Source organism: Dermochelys coriacea, chromosome 11 (assembly GCF_009764565.3).
Source record: "Dermochelys coriacea isolate rDerCor1 chromosome 11, rDerCor1.pri.v4, whole genome shotgun sequence".
Lineage (NCBI taxonomy): Eukaryota > Metazoa > Chordata > Testudines > Dermochelyidae > Dermochelys > Dermochelys coriacea.
In genome coordinates, this window is record NC_050078.2 from 30,541,811 (window position 1) to 30,558,792 (window position 16,982).

At 39.2% G+C, this 16,982-nt stretch overlaps 1 long non-coding RNA gene across 2 annotated transcripts in view; it reads right to left on the reverse strand.

The window, feature by feature from the left end:
• LOC119863716 overlaps positions 1 to 16,690 on the reverse strand; it is a 53,852-nt gene extending 37,162 nt beyond the window's left edge. For both annotated transcript variants that reach the window (XR_005295715.2, XR_005295714.2), the window contains exons 1-2: positions 16,592 to 16,690; positions 5,977 to 6,100 (exon numbers count right to left, since the gene is read on the reverse strand). This is a non-coding gene — a long non-coding RNA (uncharacterized LOC119863716). The remainder of the gene's footprint in view (positions 1 to 5,976; positions 6,101 to 16,591) is intronic.
• Positions 16,691 to 16,982: the final 292 nt, after the last annotated feature.

Here is a 16,982-nt window from a genome sequence, read left to right on the forward strand (position 1 = left end):
AAATTTATTAGAGCATAAGCTTTCGTGAGCTACAGCTCACTTCATCGGATGCATTTGGTACCAAATGCATCCGATGAAGTGAGCTGTAGCTCACGAAAGCTTATGCTCTAATAAATTTGTTAGTCTCTAAGGTGCCACAAGTACTCCTTTTCTTCATGGGGAAATAGTTTTTAGTTAGTGTAATGACTCATCCATTCCCAGTCTCTATTCAAGCCTAAGTTAATTGTATCCAGTTTGCAAATTAATTCCAATTCAGCAGTCTCTCGTTGGAGTCTGTTTTTGAAGCTTTTTTGTTGAAGTATAGCCACTCTTAGGTCTGTGATCGAGTGACCAGAGAGATTGAAGTGTTCTCCAACTGGTTTTTGAATGTTATAATTCTTGACGTCTGATTTGTGTCCATTCATTCTTTTACGTAGAGACTGTCCAGTTTGGCCAATGTACATGGCAGAGGGGCATTGCTGGCACATGATGGCATATATCACATTGGTAGATGCGCAGGTGAACAAGCCTCTGATAGTGTGGCTGATGTGATTAGGCCCTATGATGGTATCCCCTGAATAGATATGTGGACAGAGTTGGCAACGGGCTTTGTTGCAAGGATTGGTTCCTGGGTGAGTGGTTGCTGGTGAGTATTTGCTTCAGATTGGGGGGCTGTCTGTAAGCAAGGACTGGTCTGTCTCCCAAGATCTGTGAGAGTGATGGGTCATCCTTCAGGATAGGTTGTAGATCCTTGATGATGCGTTGGAGAGGTTTTAGTTGGGGACTGAAGGTGATGGCTAATGGCGTTCTGTTGTTTTCTTTGTTGGGCCTGTCCTGTAGTAGGTGACTTCTGGGTACTCTTCTGGCTCCGTCAATCTGTTTCTTCACTTCAGCAGGTGGGTATTGTAGTTGTAGGAATGCATGATAGAGATCTTGTAGGTGTTTGTCTCTGTCTGAGGGGTTGGAGCAAATGCGGTTATATCGTAGCGCTTGGTTGTAGACAATGGATCGAGTGGTATGATCTGGATGAAAGCTAGAGGCATATAGGTAGGAATAGCGGTCAGTAGGTTTCCGATATAGGGTGGTGTTTATGTGACCATCGCTTATTAGCACCGTAGTGTCCAGGAAGTGGATCTCTTGTGTGGACTGGTCCAGGCTGAGGTTGATGGTGGGATGGAAATTGTTGAAATCATGGTGGAATTCCTCAAGAGCTTCTTTTCCATGGGTCCAGATGATGAAGATGTCATCAATGTAGTGCAAGTAGAGTAGGGGCATTAGGGGACGAGAGCTGAGGAAGCGTTGTTCTAAGTCAGCCATAAAAATGTTGGCATACTGTGGGGCCATGCGGATACCCATCGCAGTGCCGCTGATTTGAAGGTATACATTGTCCCCAAATGTGAAATAGTTATGGGTGAGGACAAAGTCACAAAGTTCAGCCACCAGGTTAGCCGTGACAGTATCGGGGATACTGTTCCTGACGGCTTGTAGTCCATCTTTGTGTGGAATGTTGGTGTAGAGGGCTTCTACATCCATAGTGGCTAGGATGGTGTTTTTAGGAAGATCACCAATGGATTGTAGTTTCCTCAGGAAGTCAGTGGTGTCTCGAAGATAGCTGGGAGTGCTGGTAACGAAGGGCCTGAGGAGGGAGTCTACATAGCCAGACAATCCTGCTGTCAGGGTGCCAATGCCTGAGATGATGGGGCGTCCAGGATTTCCAGGTTTATGGATCTTGGGTAGCAGATAGAATACCCCAGGTCGGGGTTCTAGGGGTGTGTCTGTGCGGATTTGTTCTTGTGCTTTTTCAGGGAGTTTCTTGAGCAAATGCTGGAGTTTCTTTTGGTAACTCTCAGTGGGATGAGAGGGTAATGGCTTGTAGAAAGTGGTGTTGGAGAGCTGCCTAGTAGCCTCTTGTTCATACTCCGACCTATTCATGATGACGACAGCACCTCCTTTGTCAGCCTTTTTGATTATGATGTCAGAGTTGTTTCTGAGGCTGTGGATGGCACTGTGTTCTGCATGGCTGAGGTTATGGGGTAAGCGATGCTGCTTTTCCACAATTTCAGCTCGTGCACGTCGGCAGAAGCACTCTATGTAGAAATCCAGGCTGCTGTTTCGACCTTCAGGAGGAGTCCACCCAGAATCCTTCTTTTTGTAGTGTTGGCAGGAAGGTCTCTGTGGGTTAATATGTTGGTCAGAGGTGTGTTGGAAATATTCCTTGAGTCTGAGACGTCGAAAATAGGATTCTAGGTCACCACAGAACTGTATCATGTTCGTGGGGGTGGAGGGGCAAAAGGAGAGGCCCCGAGATAGGACAGATTCTTCTGCTGGGCTAAGAGTATAGTTGGATAGATTAACAATATTGCTGGGTGGGTTACAGGATCCATTGTTGTGGCCCCTTGTGGCATATAGTAGTTTAGATAGCTTAGTGTCCTTTTTCTTTTGTAGAGAAGCAAAGTGTGTTTTGTAAATGGCTTGTCTAGTTTTTGTAAAGTCCAGCCACGAGGAAGTTTGTGTGGAAGGTTGGTTCTTTATGAGAGTATCCAGTTTTGAGAGCTCATTCTTAATCTTTCCCTGTTTGCTGTAGAGGATGTTGATAGATTTAGATTTATAGATTTAGACATTGACTATCTGTCATTGGTTCAATTTCAGGTTAGTTTATAAGCAAAATTATATTCAACTGACAGCCTTGCAAACTAATCCTGGCATCTGAAAATTTAAAAAAAAAAAAAAAAAAAAAGTTCTTTTTGAATGACATCTTCTGTAATAAAGATGTGTGATTGGATCTGATAACCATTTTGATTGAGAGTGCTAGAATAAAATCCAGCTCCCTACCACTTGTTTGTGTTGACTCTGCCAGCTGGTTAAAAGTAGATCTTTGCCCTAATAGGCACCAATTCAGCTAGAGCTGACTAGGAAATAAAGTTTCCAGTTTGTGGAAAAATTTGAAGATTTTTGGAAAATTTTTGTCTCCATTCAGGACAAAAACATAACAGTGACTTTTTTTGTGGGTGGAACCAAAACAGAATTTGTTGGCTTTCCAGCTGCCTAGCTGGAAGAATCTTATCAGTTTCATCTTCCCTCTCCAGGAGGGTTTTCCAGGCTTTCGAAATCAATAGGAAGATTCTCCTTGATTTCTATGGCTTTGGATCAAACCTAAGTCACTTATAATAATGCAGTTACATACAAGGCAAACCTAGCTGTTGTGAATACGTATGTGAATGAACATAGTCCCATCCCTTGGGTGAATACCTATTATTCATGTAAATAATTCCCCTACACATGAAAGGAAGATTTACAAGATATTTTACAGCATATAAAATATCTCCTCCATATCTTTACACCTTTCTAGTCTTTGAAAATTTAACTTTTCATAGGGAATCTCTAAAAAGGTCCAATAAGACTTCAGATTATATTCTTGTCTCCTTTCAGTCCAATGGATGTCTATTATCTGCACTTTGGGCCAAATTGAGATTTGGTAATAGCAGGTACAGCTCCTAATAGACTCCTTACACCAAAACTGCATTTGGAGTGTTTTGTCTTGCATTATTTCTGTTTTACTTCCTGCATCAGGCAACACATGGAAATGCAGGGATAAGTAAAAATGTAAATAATAAAACCAAGAGTCTCCTAAACTTTTATTATTCTCAGAGAAAACCCAGGTTCAGCCAGACAAAGATCTGAGTTTATCTTTTATCCAAACCAATTTGATCAGCTGGAAGCTGTGGTGTAGAAGCAGCCAAGCTGTGCAATGGCTCCTTTCCCTGCCCTCAAGGATAGGGATCTAGTTCTTGCTTCCCTCCCAACATCCACCAAGTTCCCCAATGCAAAGCCATTTTGCTTGGCCTCTGCACTGGAGCCCATCTCTCATCAATAATGATTTTTTTAAAATAAAGTTTGTGTCCACCTTTACTAGGATCATTCATGCAGGCACCATACAAGTAGGTTTCAGTGCTTTTATATAGTGTTCATGATGCCAATCTTCCACTTTAATAAATATTATAATTGCTTTTTAAGGGAAGGTGCCAATGAACATTTTCCTCAGAAAGACCTAGTGCTGACATTTAAAAGCAAATCGCCCATTGAAACCAATGAGGGACTTGCTTGAAAACAGAGTGAAGAATCCGAGTCTGATAATGTAATGGCTGTACCATAAAGGCTGTCTGAATGATTTGCTACAGTGGAAGGAACTGAAATCTCTATTACAGCACCTTAATTGCATTGCTGAAGCACAGCTTCATTTAACCAGAAGTTGTAGCTTCTGTCCTCTCTGTGGCACTAGGTGAGGGGCATGGACCTGAAGAAGTTGGGCAGAGCTGGATACCTGCAGAGAGAATGCCTTTGGGAGTGCTAGGAAACAGCTCACTCTAGTGCTAGTTATAAAATATTTTTAAAGGAGCACTGGAGAGCCCATCACCTACTGACACATGCTAACAGGACCACAGAAGTTGCAGTATCCTGGATGTGTTTCCAACCTGAGCATGGAGTGTCATTGGATAGGCTCAGAGGCACCACATCCTAATGTATGAGAGGATGCCAGTCCTGGACTGGGACCAACAGCTATAACACCACATCAGTCAAATCCCTTTTCCCACTTCCCAGTGAAGGGGTAGCAAGAATTTTGTACATAGTAGCAAGAGATAAAAACCAAAAAGAATGAATGTCATGCAAAGCGGATAAAGCATTGGAATCTACAATCAGATCTGTGCAATAAAATCATAGTTTTCCAATCAGGATGTCTCATTATTTACTTTTCATTTCATATTTATCATGTTGGGCTCTGCAGTGAGTTCAATGTCTGTTCGTATTTCAGAATGTCTTTTGTATTTTAATAAGTTAATTTTCTGTACAAGAGTATATTATGGAGCAAAATGATAGATGCAGAGAAATAAAGTATTTCTGAAGCAACAAACGACCACAGAGTTTGACAACCTAGAAGTACTTAATCTTCATTCCTCACTGTGACCTTTTAAATTTGAGTTGCAGACATGACTTCAGTCAAAAAGAGCACTACCGTTATTGTCAGAGCAGAAACATTCCACACCAAAGCTTGCAAGCAATAGACCACTACACTACTATCAAAGCACACTGAAGGCATAACACACATCAAAGATCTTCATTTCAAAATTGAAAAGATATGCACTGGAAATTATATGCTTAGTTTACTTGTGCATACATGCAGTGCTATCTAGGCATTTATCACATAACGTCTTACCATCTTGTTTGTATGAATAAAGGAACAGTGATGTGACTTACTGGCCTTTTGTATATAATTATCTGCTTTGTTGTGGAATTGCACCACTTACTTGAATAATAAATTAGAAAAATCACACATGTTGTTGCATATACAAATCCTTGAAGTCTCTCACACAAACTTAATTAGATAAGAAACAACACTTGTTTCCTTATACAAATATCAGAGCTGGCTCTAGGGGCTGTGTTGCCAAAGGAGAACCAGCAAATGTCTGCCATTAGATACCAGTGTCACCCATACCAACAGTTCATTGAATAACATCTTACTGCCCTAGGCAATCACTCCTTCTGCTGGGATATTCTAGTCAGACCTGATAGAGATCTGATCGTTCTACAGCTGACTGTTTATTTTTAAAGCCTGTTTTTTAAATAATATTACATTTTTATGCAGATACTCTCAAACCTCAGATCCATTGTTCAATTTGTTAATCAAAACATGCAGGCTGTTAGAATAGGTCTTCAAAAAGTACAAACTCCACATTTTCCCCCAGGAATGGAAAATAATTAGGAAACTTAAAATAAGTGGTGAACCTGAATAGGAATGGAAGAGCCAGAAGGGAAACACCTAGTGCCAGCTGCACACTAGTTCACTTGCTTACTGACAAAGGCCTCCTTACCCTTAGCAACATAGACAGCACTGAATCCATTGTGGTTCTGGTGCATGGCAAAACAGAGAATTAGTACTTGGGATACAGAGAGAAATCCAAGGCCAACCTCGGCTTCCCCAATGGTTCTTTGTGAACTTACCCCTTAATGTGCCAGGATCTTCCAGAAGATCATGGGTAGAGTTGTTGGGGGTGAGGGAGAAAACAAGCTGGGTAACACCATTTGACCCCATGAGATGCTCTGGCATCGGAGCAAACTCTGGATCCTTAAAGCAGACAGAAGTGAAGATGTAAATTAAACAAATAACTCAAACATAATAAAGCAAGTTCAAAAAACTTTCAAACTTAAATTTGCTAAAGTTAGGTTCCTAAATCCATATTTAACATTATTAATATAACATTTCCACTGATGTCTAAATAGAGCCAAAAGTCACAGGAGCAGCAATAGCAAAAACAAAGTAAGATTCTAAGAAGGACTACCGTATATTACATTTGTAACCATGCTATGTTAAACTCATCTTGCAAACAATAAAAATAAGTTCTAAAAACACGTCAGTTGATTTCTATGACCCGAAATCTAGAAAGAAAAACAATCTAGCCAACCACAAACAGATTTGTTAACATCTGTTATTGGGTTCTGTCAGCATAACAGAACCTGCAGAGCCCAGTAGTCCCTCCGACTTGTCTGGGAGCATAGGAATCTCTTCCCAGCGTAGGACATTTGCAATGAAGAACAATTAAAAGGCTCTTTTTTAGCAAAATTACATACTGTGAAACAGGTAATAGATGGGGGAAGGGTGGATAGATGGGGGGAGAGATGGGGGGTTTGAAGGGGAGGTAACATGCTCTGCTGTAAATTTTTGCCTGAGACACAGAATGGAAACTATTGGGAGATTGGTTGCAGAGTAGCAGCTCTGTTAGTCTGTATTCACAAAAAGAAAAAGGAGTACTTGTGGCACCTTAGAGACTAACAAATTTATTTGAGCATAAGCATAAGCTATAGCTCACGAAAACTTATGCTCAAATAAATTTGTTAGTCTCTAAGGTGCCACAAGTATTCCTTTTCTTATTGGAAGATTACCACTTTATCTGCTGTTCCCTAGGACAGATATGTGAAAATGTGTGTGTTTATGTACACTAGTTATATAAAAATAATCTGCAGAATCCTTTTAGACCTGTCAAATCTTCAGGAAGGAAAGTACTATGTTGTACTTGAGAAATATCAATGGAGCTGGTGGGTATGACCACCACCATTCATTTAAGATAAATTTCATCCCTTTATATAATAAGATGGCCTCCACCTGAAACAGGCACATTGCCTCCCAAAACAAAGGCATATGAGACTACTGAGGAATGAACTATGTACGAGAGGAACTTGGCTGGGTATAGTCTTTAGTGGGGTGGGGGATGTTTGTATGTGAGAGAGAGGGACAGGAGAAACACCACAGAAAGAAGCAGACAGCTTTGAACAAGCATTGAGATCATGGCCATGAGAAAAGCACAGAGCGTGGGCTGAGTGCTGGCTGATAGAGGCTTGGAGCTGTGAGCAAAGAAATTCTTTCCTTTCCTAATTCATTCCTCCTGTGTTCAAAGATATAGGATTTTGTACACTCTTTGTAAATACACAAAAGACTACCTCAAAAGAGACCTGGCTTCATCATCAATTTCTCCTACCAGAAACAACCTGCAGAACCCCAGCTCACTACTCAGATGAAAAAGGATACCACTTAACTTTGCCGCTACTTCAGCTCAGTTATTTACAGTGTATCCTATAATATACTTAGTTATTCCCTTTGCTGAGGAATATTGAAAATATTGTGGTAACATATTTTGGCTATCAATGACAATTGACATGTTTTTGAGTATGACAATATTAGTATCCTAAGAGTACAGAAGCAGGAAGGGAGCGATAGCACCCCCGTCTGTCCAAAGATTGGGAATACGGTTAAATTTTCCCCCTCTCTTTGGAGGAAACAACACGAATTATCAAAATTTTGCTGGATCATGTTAAACTAATTACAACAATGTAGGCAACTGAAAATTAAATTACGATGTTAGCCTTGGAAAATACCATGGTAAAAGTACTGAATTATTTTCACATTGCACAAAATGCTGACTTGTCACTTTTAGTGATCCATGTCTTTACAGTATTTTTTAAACTAGAAAACAAGTTTTGGTAGTTAAAGTTGCTTTGATATTGCAGCTATAAATAACTTCACTTGTATGAAACAAAATAAATACATTTTCACTGATTTGTGGCCTTTGGAATGGGAAATAGTGAGTATGCCATTTGAAATTGCTTGTACAAGACTAATATTTATTCCCTGGGCCCAATCATTCGGCATAGGTTACACTGTCATTGGCCTAGCTCTCATCCACTAACTGGATACCGTAACACATACCACAATCATGATCACATCTAATACACAGCAACCACCTGTCTTGAATTCTAGCTAACTAAAACTCTGTGATAATGGGAGGTCAGTTAAGTTCCTTGGTATTGCACCCTCTGAAGCTCCACTCCTACGGATCTGGTAGATTCTGAAAATTAGAAATGCAGCTGTTTAATTCCAAGATGATTTAGCTTTTTAAGAAACAAGAAGCCCAATTTCCCTATCACTCGAATTTTACACCAATGTAACTCCATTGACCTCTAAGTAGTCATGCTTAATTATTTCTCCAGTAAAAAGAAAAGGAGTACTTGTGGCACCTTAGAGACTAACAAATTTATTAGAGCATAAGCTTTCGTGAGCTACAGCTCACTTCATCGATGAAGTGAGCTGTAGCTCACGAAAGCTTATGCTCTAATAAATTTGTTAGTCTCTAAGGTGCCACAAGTACTCCTTTTCTTTTTACGTATACAGACTAACACGGCTGCTACTCTGAAACCTATTTCTCCAGTGTAAGACAAGGAGAATCAGGTCCATGGCAACTGACTGAAAAAAAAAAAATCTCTATTTAGTAAGGCCTTGATTCAGTAAGGTACTTAAACATGCAGATTTGAGAGGTTGCACTGAAGTCAACGGGACTACTTGCCAGACTAGTTACATTGGTTCAAGTTACAACACATTAAGTACATTGCTGAATCAAGGCCTTAGAGTTGACCAAAAACGTGACTAAGAACAAGAGATACAAAATAACCCACGGGAATTTCTAAGGATCTGGACCTCTATGCTTATTACTTATGAAGTATTTGATATAATTTAATTCACTCTTCCATAAAGGCATAAAGAATTTGAGTATTAGTTCATACATTTATATACACCCACTTTATACAGAACCCTAGACCTGCTCAAGCCTCACACCAGAAAGACATCACATAGCTTCATTTGATCCCCATTGCCACTCAATTTTTTGGCATTCAGAGAAGTATATTTTGGAGGGTGTTTCAGCATATGTTGAGAGTGTATGTTTTAAGATGATGGGAATAGTCAAAATACTTGAGTTATGTGTTGCCTTAAAATACAGCTGACTTTAGGAGTACTGATCATTTAAAAATGTTATTCTATTAATCTTTTCTTGAGAAATAAATGCATTGTTATACAAGATACCAATCCTGTCCCAAGTGAGGCCAATGGAAAAACTCCCCTATTGATTTCAGTCGGACTACAAACAGACCCTGAGAGACTTATTACTGAAGGTCACTTATCATACCTTACAAAGAAGACGCATGATAATTCAACTTAACAGAAACATGTGTAGGTCCAAACCTTAGAAGCATTGTCACTATTGGGCATGTTCAGAGATAAGTCGTATTTTTTCTCTCAAACTGCCCATGGCCTAGAACCTTCATAGTAAGTTTAACAAATGTTTGTTTAGCTTGGATTTTTATTTGCTTTCTACATCATCATTTGAAAGACAGAAAGGCAACACAATATGAACATATTTTTCCACCTCTTCCTTCAAATCACTTGCAACGTTCTTTTGAAATCTTGGTGATAAACCATAGTAACATTTCTTTCCTCAGGAGAGGAAATAGTCACTCAATCTAGACAGAGTAAAATTCTGTGTCATGAAACATAAGATGTGCTATTATAAGATGAATTACTATTAGTCCATTTAAAATCTTTTTATGAAAGGGCCAAACTTCTCTAGTGCTTACTAAAAGTTTCTCCCTCAGGTCTGTTTGAGGTCCATGTCTCTCATTTACAGAATAAAGATGGTAGTACAGGGAGCGCAGGGGCTGTAAGGGGAAGAGGTTGAAGCAACCATATATTCTAATACAGCCTTTATCAGCATCAAAGCAGATTTTACATGCTGCTAAGGACTGAGAATTTGCCAATTTTAAAATAATGAACTGGATCAATAATTGTAAAGAAAACCTTTTATCATTAAACAATGTGCTATCTCATGAAAAATAAGGACTTAGTCCTGAAGTCCTCACTGCAGATGACATTCTGGACACTTGTGAAAAATTTGAGGAAAAACGCTTTGCCTGGGATATACAAACAGATGTTGGGGCAGAGCAGGGATTGAATGTAGACTCACCCTCTGCAACTGAGAGGCAGGTTGCATGGAGCACCTGAACAGCTTAACAGCTACTATTGCCTGGCTCAGGAAACAGGCACAACTCACTACATGCCCACATACAGAGAGGATTATAGTATAGAGTGGATCTGCAAAGTTCAGACTCACCATGACTCCACCCTACTCCTGACCCTCACCACTTTAAGATCCCATGGAGACAGATTCAGCAGATCGATACATGGCATGGAAACAAGGGGCTGCAGAGTTCTGAATAGCCTCTCCACTTTCTATCCTCAGATTTTCTACTATGTCTAGAGCATTCTCTGCCTGAAGGATTTTATCTTTGGTCCTCACTTGGGAAAATTCCAATGAACTTCACTGGGGGTTTGTGTGAGCAAGTACAATAGTTAGCATTAAAATGAAGATACTAGCAGTCTCACAGTGAAGATAACATACTGTCTTCAACTCAATAATTTAGTTATATTTAGCATAATTAAAATGCCATTTTCGTATTAGCAATTACTCAGCAACCAGATACAATATTAGAGAGTAAGGTGCTGTACCAGTAGGAAAAAAACTCATTCCACTGGATCCCAGTGATCATTTATGTCTTTAATAATATATATTATTGATATATTACTACAGCTGGCCAAAAATGTATTTTATTTTCTTTGAACATTTTTTTAGATTTTTTTTAATCAAAATCACACTCCATTGAAAAGTCAAAAACTGATTGTTTGACAACCTGAATCCAGAATATTTCTGGTTTCCTTTGTCAAAACCCAAAAAACTACTGTTTTCATTGTTGCAAAATATTGATCAAAACAGAAATCTTTGTGAAAAATCATCACGTATCAAAAATCTTTTTCATCCAAAAGTTGACAAAAAAATTTCAACATCTAAGTATTACTGAAAATGCCAATATATTGATGGCGTTTGAACAAACTAAAGACAAGTATTTTTGCATGAGTGAACTTTCATATGTGGGGAAAAAAAATGTACAATTCTGTGTATATGTGCTGTACATTTCCAAAATGCAATGGAAGTAGCCCGGCTGAAAAATCAGATGTACTCTTTTGTCCAGTTTAATGATCTTATACAAGAAAACTAATGTATTTTTTGAGTTAACACATGTAATTGTCTGTTTTCTCATAAACCATGCAAGGAGAAGTGTTTCCTGTGGTTAGAAATAGAGCATGGGAGGAGCCTTTTTGAGCAATGGGTAGTTATGACTTTGTCAGAACCGTGTAACACAGAACTATATGCTGCAGTATTTTTGGCTCTAGCCTTTATTGATTAATTGATTGCTTTTATGAGCATTAAATTAACTCCAAAATAAGAAACACTGTATAGCAGACTTAGCCTGCAGTATATGGGTCATAGTCTGCATGTACTAACTAGAGCAGCGTTTCCCAAACTTCGGATGCCTCTTGTTCAGGGAAAGCTCCTGGAGGGCCAGGCCAGTTTGTTTACCTGCCGTGTCTGCAGGTTCGTCTGATTGTGGCTCCCACTGGCCGCAGTTCGCCACTGCAGGCCAATGGGGGCTGCGGGAAGGGCAGCCAGCACGTTCCTTGGCCTGCTTCCCACAGCGCCCATTGGCCTGGAGCGGTGAACTGCAGCCAGTGGGAGCCGCGATTGGCCAAACCTGTGGACACGGCAGGTAAACAAACTGGCCCAGCCCTTCAGGGGCTTTCCCTGAACAAGTGGTGGATCAAGTCTGAGAAACACTGAACTAGACCAACAATTTATGAATCTGTTGCATTGCCCAACTGGGGAAAAACAGGGCAAAAATTCGATGCCATTCTCTTCACAATGGAAGCCCTCTAGCAACCTTGACTTGCTAATTAATTTTAGCATTAATTTAGCTAGAGTGTAAGGAGTACTTTGGAAGTAAAAAGATAAAAGCTAGTTATAGGTGGTCTTGATGAGAATTCTCTCTGCTGGGAACATGCAGATGGTTTGTGGGAAGACAAAAAAAGTATAATTAAAGAAAGCCATATATATGTATGTTATGCAAGGTTGCACCTGCTTTGAATGAGTGCAGATTTTTCCACTCAGAAGATAAACTGTCTGGGTGATGTTAAAAAAATAAAATAAAATAAAATAAAAAAACCCAACAACCCACAAACCCACCCTGAGGAGTTGCAACTCAAAAGTTATTAACACAAACAAGAAAAAAGGGGGAGTTTATGCCACTTATTCAATCTCGGCATTATATAAAGGACTTTGTACTTCTATAAACACCTTTAACCCCATGATCTCAAAGCAGTTTGCAAATATTTGTGTGTCTATAAACATTGCAAACACTTCAGAGCCTGGCTGCCTTGCATTTGTTTAAAACATTAAGATAGGATTAAAAGGGATCATGGGTCTTTTAGGCAGGCTGTAGCATACAGGGAAGTGGGGATAAATGAAAATTTTAGATTGCTGAAGTTGTACAAACTAAGGTGGAGAGTTATGCATGTCCTTAGTCCTATGTTTTAACTATAACTACATGTCTTCCATTCAAAGTCTTAAGAAATACATAGTTACCAATTCATATATCAAAAGAAAGTGAGATTAAAGAACAACAAGGTAAACATTTCAATGAGGTCAGGACCTTAACTGGCAGAGCTCCACTGAAGTCAAGACAGTTTTTGCCAAATGAAGATCTAGTGCAATATGAGGAAATAGTAAGACTGTGCTCACTATACAAATAGAAGTAAAACAAATCCATTTTTTTTGGTACATCAGAATTGGTGAGCAAAATTATAGATTTACACTTAGAAAAGGAAGAGATTCTATCATTTTTTTAAGCAGGTCTAATTTAATTTTGGCTTTCTTCTCTTCCATTCAAATTGCACAGCATCTAACTTGAAAAATATTTAAATCCTAGGACATAACTAATTTATTCCTTTGCTGTCACATTAATACTTCAAGACATAAGGATATCACTTTGTCTTTGAATGATCTGAATTAATACTGTCATCAAGTTAGCTTCTCACTGGCTCCTCTCTTATTAGACGATAAATTCATTTCCCAGGAAACTTAGCAAGTTACAGCAATAAATAAACCTAAATATGAGAAATCTTCAAGTGACATTTAATTGTTCGATAGAAGCTCAGCAAGCTCAAAATTGTCTAGGGATATGGTAATTTGAGACTCATTTTTTCTATTATACACCAAACAAAGAATTAATGATAAATATAGTAGATGATACCAAGAGCTCTTTTTATTTTACCTTAGTGCTAAATTTGTCAAGTATGCTATTCATTTATGTTGACCTTTACAGTCTGCAGGCAACCTACATTAATAATGTTTCATAACATTATACAACAAACAAAAACTGAGATAGCATTAAATTCCACAAATTGTCCAGAGAATACATTTTAAAAGTACACAAAAAGTATCCAAGTGTAGACGGTGATTGGGTGGGTGCACTACCATGAAATAGCCCCTCTTCTCTTGGTCACCCTGTGCTGATGGTCACTCTGGCCCTGAGGTAATTTGCCTCTTCTCATGACTTAACCCTCTGGCCAGGTCACATTTTTCTTTCCACCCCCTTCTGGTAGAACAAAATGTAATACAACAAAAGCCCTTCTGCCAACTCTAAGGCTTTCCCTCAGCCTGTCCTGGAGGCTCAGTTTTCAGCCCTAGGATCAACTGTCCTTACATCAGGCTTCTGTGCCCCTTCCTCAGGGTTAGTACGGGAACCCAGGTGCATTCTCTGCTCTGAGTTCTAGCAGTTAGGTCTGCTCCTTCAGATGCAATACACTTTCCCTGGACCACTTATCTCCAAGTCTCCTATGCTGCTTTCCTACAGCCTGTGCTTAACAACTGTTCCTTCTCCACTGGGTGCCATCAATCAGCCTTTCAATCCCTGGCTCTTCCCCAGGTATAACCTATCAGGTTAATTAGCCAAACAACCAGCCCTGCCTTGTGTGTAGTGGACACTCCATTGCATCAATTAACAGCAAGGAATGATATTAATAAAAACAATTAACAAGATCTACCATTTCTAGTTTTATTTTCCACATATTTTAAGATAAATTACTTATTTCTCGATGTCAAATATAGTATCCTTTTTAATCTTACTGAGTTACTCCACCGAACACAATTCACAAACAAATTATTTTTAAAAATTGACTTGGATTTACTGAAATATTTCATTTCAAGGGAGGTTAAGTGTTTCTTTTCCACTTTGACATATTATAAAAGCCAAAATGAAACAGTGTCCTGTTGAAAATTTCAATAAATAAATAAATTTCAATACATTTCCACAAAGCATTTCTATTTGATCAAATCATCTTTTTCCAATGGAAAAACATTTCATTAGAAAAATTGTAAGAGGCATTTGGCATCTTTAGCTCAGAGAGACTTTAATGGGTCCATGGTGGCTGAAACAAGATGATTAGCCTACACTCTCCTCTGTGACATTATGTTTATATATGGTATGCCAAATGTCATTTAACTGGCATACACCCAGAATAATTTCACTGGTTTCAGAAAAGTTATTTCAGGTTTTAGACCTGTGTAACTCAGAGCAGAATTTTGCCCTTTGTGTTGGTACAGTTTTACCAAGTATTTTTTCCCCTCCTTTTGGAGGGCCAGAGGGGTGAATTTCAGTGCTCATGAGAAGTGCTGGATTGGCTTGGTTACTTTGCAGGAACCAATCCCTGTCCAGCATGCAATGTCTATGCTTCAACTTCCTCTGTGCCTTATCTCTACATTCCTAACTTTTTATGCCTTGTTATCCAGTCAGAGTAAATAGTTCCCTGGGTATTCTCCCTCTTATCTTTATTGGCTCAGACATTCTGTCTTAGTCTACTGACCTATTTACTTATCTTATTTAGCACAAACATTCCATTTTCAACCCGATGATTCATTCATGTTCCTAATTCTATCTTCCAAAAAATGAGGCTTCCCTCCAGGTGTTCATTACTTGTGTCAGGCCAGGCCTCAACTATACATAGGAGCCTAAGTCTCTCTGAAAGTCAATGGAATTTAGACTTTTAAGTGCCTAAACTCTTTTGAAAATGGAACAAATTCCTAAATCACTTTCACACTTTTGAAAACTTTACCCCACATCCCGAGACATTTAAGAAGTGCTTACAGTCCAGATTTTTTATGAATGTTAGTGTCTAGTATGTGCACAGTAAAGGATAGGGACAAGAAGTAATGTTTGTGGCATCTGGATTAGGATTTTCCCTCATTAACATTTTTGTTTGTTTTGCAAGATCTTTCTTTATCAAACTTATTGAGCAAAATTACAGTCCTGCTAGGTCTGTGTCTTCTGAAAGACTCATGAAACTGAAACACTTTTCAGTTGATTTTTTACATCCATGGGTGCACATGATTTAGACTGTGCTGCACCTTTATGTTTTACATGGTCATTAAGTTTTATCACATTATAATTTCACCTCTTATTAAAATGGAATAACCACTGTAAAAATTTGAAAGTTGACTTGACAGTTCAGTAACCTAAAGAGGTTTATTAAGTAAGGACAGTAAGGAGTCCATGTTATTTAAATACTTTTCTATTACTCACTCAGTGGAATAATAAATGCAGGCACCTGAGCATATAGAGTAAACTAAGAGGTCATGATACAATGGGTAGCATAGTTTCAGGCCCCAAAAACATGCATTTAATTGTTAATTTGGGGTCCTAGCAACTGAATCTCAAAAAGTTAGTAATTTTCACTCCCCCCCCGTACAAGAAACAACGCAATTACCCTTTTCCTTTTTTATCCTCCTCTTCAAAAGGCCCTACATTGGTGTCACCAGACCTCACAAGTAAGGTTGGCTACATATCAGACTAAGTTCCTCTCTCACTAACAGCAGTGTAAATTCAAAGTAACTGCATTGTAGTTATTCTTGATATAGATCAGTAGAAGTGAGAACAGAGTTTAGCCCCAAATTCACAAGGAAGGCCTTCAACATAGGTATTAAAAGGACCAAAATTCATAATCTTTTTGCCATGAGTATGATGCATACAACTGTATGCTATATCACTGAAAATAGATATCTATGATGTAATTTCCTTACTGCCACAAGATACCATAACTGTAAGTTTGACTTTGTCTAGTTTCTCCCCCCCCCCCTTCATTTTAACAACAAAAGCTTTCCTGGGTGTGCAATAAAAGTTTGACACTTTTCCTAGTACTCAATTAGTTCAAAATGGGAATCCCGATGTGGTTTCTCCCAGGCTTTTACAATCTCCTCTTGCCTAACTGCTTCCTCCAGATTCTTTCTGGATTCTTTCTTCTAGCCTCCTTGCCTCTTTTGAAGTTAGAGAGTAGAAGAACACATACCTCTACCACAAACTACTGGCTGGGCAGCAAGTGTAAAGCAAAATCATGGTGAGCAGGCCTGGGGGAAGCTATTCAGTTTTCCTGTCCAGCTGTGTAATCAGCAGCTGCCCCACTCCAAGGGGAACAGGGGTTAAAAGCAGCCACAGCTGGAGCCAGTCCAATCAGGTCCCAGCTGGCCCTGATAAGAGGGCTATGGGCCAGGAGCTGTAGAAGTCTCTCTCCAGCCCTGGAGGGAGAAGAACTAGCTGCTTGAGAGGAAGGTACCTGAACTGGAGCAGTGCTGGGGAGCTCTAGCCTTGTAAAACCCCAGGCTACAGGCCTTGGTGAAGGTCTACAAAGGTACTGGGGCTACAGAAGTGCAGCCTAGAGTAGCCAGAAGCAGTTGGTCCTA